This window comes from Otolemur garnettii, unplaced genomic scaffold (genome assembly GCF_000181295.1).
Source record: "Otolemur garnettii isolate 467f Iridium unplaced genomic scaffold, OtoGar3 scaffold00066, whole genome shotgun sequence".
In the NCBI taxonomy this organism is placed as follows: Eukaryota; Metazoa; Chordata; class Mammalia; order Primates; family Galagidae; genus Otolemur; species Otolemur garnettii.
The window spans coordinates 7,836,926-7,842,665 of NW_003852461.1; positions in this window are offsets into that span (position 1 = coordinate 7,836,926).

Sequence of the window (5,740 nt, forward strand, 5' to 3'; positions counted from 1 at the left end):
GGGCAGCAGTGTGGTCAGGTGCCGGGGAAGGCTCCGGGCTGTGTACGGGCAGCAGTGTGGTCAGGTGCCAGGGAAGGTTCCAGACTGTGTGCACAGCCTCCTCCCTGCTGTGTCTTCACGTGGCTTTTCCTTCCTTGTGTGCATAGGGGGTGGGAATCTCCCTATTCCTCTTCTTATCAGCTCACCAATCCTATCAGACGAGGTTCCTGCCCTCACGGCCTCATTTAACCTCAGTTACCTCCTAAAAACCCTCAAGAGTCACACTGAGGGTTTGAGCTTCAACATAAGAATTTTGCTGGAAAACATTTCATTCCAGAGCAGGTATTTAGATGTGATGGGTATCTAGGAATCTAAAAAGGACAAACCCATAAGCAAAGACTTGAATGATTGTTACCAGGGTCTGGGTGGGAGAGGAGGAGACCTGGAAGACGCTGGACACAAAGTTTCAGGCTGGAGGAATAAGGCCGAGAGAGATGTCCTATAGTCCGGCACTAATTCAGTACCGTATTATTGAGAATCACAAAGGGTAGACTTCACATGTTCTCACCACAAAAAAAAGGTATGTGAGGTACTGCGTAGATTAATTAATTTGACCTAACCTGTTCACAATGTGTACATACTCCAAAACATCATGTTCCCCATAAATATATACAAATTTTATTTGTCAATTTAAAAAAGAAACAGCAAAAAAGCCCCTCCACAATGCACAAGTTGCATTAGGCTAAGCTCCCAGGGGAAGGCGCTCACGGGCCCTGGGGGTAATAAAGCAACATGGAGCCCCCTCTCTCTCTTTCCAGAAACAGAGTGATGTGGAAAGAGGAAAACCACTTGCAATGCGGTTCCAAAGGAGCAGACTGAGGACACCAGAGAGAAGGTTCTGGAACTCAGATGCATTGCAGACAGGCAGATAACAAAAAGACAGAAGCAGGTGGGGTGAGATGGGACTGTAGGAACCAAGTGTCTCCAGGCAGGCAGCTCCTTGGCTGCTCAGCCCCCTGAACCAGGGTTCAGTGGAGACAGATCTTCATTTTGTAACAACAAAAAACTGCAGAGTTTTATGTAAAACCTTTTCAAATGTCTGTCTTTAGAAAAGGTATGCCCTGGCTGGGTACAGTGGCTCATGCTATAATCTCAGCACTCTGGGAGGCTGAGGCAGGAGGATCGCTTGAGCTCAGGAGGTCAAGACCAGCCTGAGCAAGAACGAGACCCATCTGTACTGAAAATAGAAAAACTAGTCAGGTGTGGTGGTGGGCGTCTGTAGTCCCAGCTACTCAGGAGGCTGAGGCAGGAGGATCACTTGAACCCAAGACTTTGAGGTTGCTGTGAGCTGTGATAATGCCTCTACCCAGGGTGATAGAGTGAGGATCACAGTCACAGGAGTCTGACAGAATTTTTGAGAAGGCCAAATGAAATGGAGAACACAGAAATGTTTTGTAAACTATAGCACATTGTGTGGTGGTAACAGAGGACCCATGAAGAGCCCGTTCTTACCAGTGGTTGAGATATTTCACAGCTGGGCATCACACACCTGATGTGTGTGATAATCTGCACAACAGCAAGAGGGATCTTTTTAAAATAACAACCAGATTATGCCCTTTCTGGTTCACAGCCCTCTAACCACATCTCATCTAAAATAAAATCAAGCGTGTCCCTGGCTTGCCAAGCTGTGGGTGACCGGGACACCGCTGACCCACCTGACCTCATCCCTCCCAGCTCCCCTCACTGAGCACACTTAGGCCACGGAGCCCTCATTTCTGGCCCTTAACGACAACAGACTCATTTTCCTCTTCAGGCCCCGCTGTGGACAAACTGCTTTGGCTAGAACCCTGACCTCCTGCCTGCTGAGTTTAGTCCCATCATTCAGCACTCAGGTTGGCATCACTATCTGGAGATACCCCAGTCCAGAAAAGCTACCCAGCCACTCTCGGCAGCAGCACCCTGTTTAATTCTTGGCATAGTCTCTCACTGTCTGATATGGTTCTGGAATATCGGAATAAATGTGTCCCCCATTAAATATAAGTTCCAGTGAGAAGGGGCCTCTGTACTCTCTACTGGACCTGCCAGCCTCTGAAACGGTGTCTTTAGTAAACAGTGGAATTAGCAAATACAGCATTCACTCCTGGTAGTGCAGGAGAAGTCCAGTATAATAGTGGGAAAGCACGGGTCTGAGAAGAACGCGGCAGTCTCCTGGGCCTCGTGCCCGATTCACTGAATCACAACTTGGAGAAATGTAGAAATACAGCCCAGGTATCTGGATTTTTAATAAACACCTCACTGGATGATGCTGATGTACATGACCCCTTTTAAACAATATAAGATTCAAAACCAAAGACTGAAATCCAGATGCTATAAATTTCATGAGATTTTCATGGGGTCCAAAATAATGGTTGGCAAAATTCTTTGCCAGCACCTAGAGTTGGGGAAATTCTTTGCTGATGCCTATAACTCACATCACTAGTGTCCTGTAGACCTCTTGTCAGGGTCCTGCAATCCACGCCCTCTGGAAACAGAGCCTCGACCCCAGCACCTTCATTTCCCGGAGGTGAGCAAATCTCCCCCTCCGCCACTGTACCGGCTGCCATTAGCACTGTTAGCTTTTCAGCCATTCTTAGACCATGGTAACCTGGACATATTTCAGTTTGTTCATGCCATTTTTAGAGTATAGATTTTTATAATTTCATAAAACATTCCATTATGGTCTGTTTAACAGTTACCATGGTATCATTACATGGCAACTATGTGTAATGAATAGTATAAGAAATAACTATGATTATAGTGACAGGGTCAAGCATTGAAGATTAATTTTTTTTCTAAGGTCACTAAAAATGAAGCAGACTCTTCTGGAAAGAATCATCTGTGGAATCTGAAAAGAGTGAAGTAGATACGAAAAAGATCCATGTATCAATTTACAATAAAGAAAACCATAATAATATAAATAAAGTATGTTGAACTCTAAGGCCAGCCACCATCACACATTATCTCTCCATAACTAGGGATCAGGCTTCTCCCCGTATTAGAGATTAGAATTGTCAAAGCTTTGGTAACATGCCCCAAAATGACATCATTTATACATTGCAAAATTGGTTTTGAAGCCGGGCAGCTGGCAACCCCAGTCTTTGTGCTCACGGACTGTGCGTACTCAAAGCTCTCACCTCTGACACCCTACCTACGGGTCCCCTCTGGCTCTGGTTTTCTGTGTTTTATGCTAACCACCCTTCTCTCTTTGGACTAACACCTTCCCATTCTAGACATAATACCACTGATTATGCCACAAATTCCATTTGCATTTCCAGTTTCACCCCTTGAAGGTGTTTTTGCATATCTGTAATCCTATCCATTGTGTGTGGGGGTTGTTTGCTTTTATTTTGGGTGAGTTCTTCCCTGATACCTATAACTTCCTTTAATGTTCAGCTAAAACCCCTCAATGCTGTGGTGAACTTGCCGAGGGTCTACTGGACTGTGCATTCTTCTGAATTTGGCTTCCTTCAATCCAAATTATGTCTGTGAGGTCAAGCCATCCTGTTGCAAATAGGTGTAGCTCATTCATTCTCTGCTACTGTGAAGTATCACCAAGGGTGACTATACCACCATTTTATTAATCCAACTCACAGGTGATGGATGTTTGGATTGCTGCCAATTTTTAACTAGTTTGAATAATGTTGCTGTGAACTTTCTTACACACTTTTCTGGAAGCACATATTTCTGTTGGATCTATACCTAGAGAGTAATTTCTGAGTCACGAGGTATTCTTGGGTTCAGGATTATGGACAGTGCCAAACTGTTTTCTATGACACTTGCACCCATTTCACCTCCACCTGCACTATCCGAGAATGTCGATCCCTCCACATCCACACCTGCAGTTCCTGGTTCAGTCTTATCGATTTCAGCCCTTCCGGCACCTGTCTGATATTTTATTATGCTTCTAATTTCCATTCCCTCGTGATTAATGGGCATCTTTTACATATTTTTACCCACTTGAGTGTCCTCTGTGAAGGGACCATTCATGTATCTTACCCATCTACCAGACCTGTCCTTTTTTTTTTTAATGATAAATTATTTCTATCTACTATAGACATAAGCTTTTATCTATTGCATCTTTTACAAAGACGGTCTCCGGTATGGTGGCTTCAAAGGGAAAAAAGCTCTTAATTTTATGTTATTCATTATACCAATGCTTTTCTTTAAATTTTGTTCTTTAAATTTTTTTTTGAACTTATGCAAATAACTGTATTGTCAGAAATTAAGAATACTTACAAATAGCTTTCAAATTCCAGGGAAATCAAGGAGAGAGAAAATGTTCTTTAAATTTTTTTCTTTAAATTTGTTTCATTTTGTCCATTTTGACAAAAAAAAAAATTCCAATCCTGTTATGTTCTAGAAGCATCATTATTGATCTTTCTTTTTAGCTTCATAGCCATCTGAAATAATGAATTTGTTTGTTTCTGATGTGGTACGAGGCTGTTAGTCATTTCATTTTCTCCCCCATAGGATAGCCAGCTGACTCAGTTTGGTAAAATAGTGGTCTTTTTTAAATCAAGTGTCTGTATATGCGGAGTTGTCCTCCTGGGAGTCCCATTTTATCCTTTCATCCTAATCTCTCTGCAGTCTTTACATCCTCCAGTTTTCTTCTTCATCAAGCATCTTGGTTTTCTTGGCCATTTGCATTAACATCTCCATGTAGAATAATCTTTCCGAGTTCCATTTTTAAATTTCTGTTGAGGTTTTCATTAGGAATATATTAAATCTACAGATCATTTTGGAGAGAAATAAATATTTGTAATATTGTATTATCCAAATATGAACATGGTGTATATGGCATATGCCACCTTCATTTAGCCTTTTCTTTAAAATAAATAAATAAATAAATAAATAAAAGTCTTGCTCGTGTCGCATGGGCTAGAGTGCAATGGTGTCTCAGCCTAGCTCTCAGCAACCTCCAACTCCTGGGTTCAAACCGTCGTCCTGCCTCTGTCTCCCGAGTAGCTGAGACTATAGGCATGCAACACTACATGTGGTTAATTTTTTTTTATTTTTGGCAGAGACAGGGTCTTGCTTTGCTCAGGCTGGTCAGGCCACTCTCGAGTTCCTGACTTCCAGTGATCTCCTGCCTCAGCCTCCCCAGAGCTCTAGGATTACAGGCGTGAGCCACGGTGCCGGGCAATATTTAGGCATTTTTTATATAATAATGTGTTCTTACACATGTGTTTTCTGAGATTTATTTCCAGGTATTTGAAAGTTTTGATGTTATTAAAAAGAGCATTTTTTTTTGAGACAGGGTCTCACTTTGTCACCCTCAGTAGAGTGCTGTGGTATCACAGCTCACAGCAATGTCAAACTCTTGGGCCTAAGCAATTCTCTTGCTTCAGCCTCCCTGGTAGCGAGGACTATAGGCATCCGCCACAATACCTGGCTATTTTGTTGTTGTAATTGTCATTGTTGTTTAGCAGACCTGGGCTGGGTTTGAACCCACCAGCCCTGGTGTATGTGGCCAGTGCCCTAACCACTGAGCTAGAGGCATCGAGCCTAAGAAGAACATTTTTTAAATTGTATTTTATTGTTTGAGTCTAGAATACAGAAATCCAATGCCAAACTCACTGATTAATTCTAATAATTCATATGTATTCTGAATTCTCTACATACCCAATTGTATTATACACAAATCATGAGAATTTGTTTTTTCCTTTCCAATCCTCACACAGTCGTGCACTGCAAAGCAACATTTTGGGGAACAATAGACTGC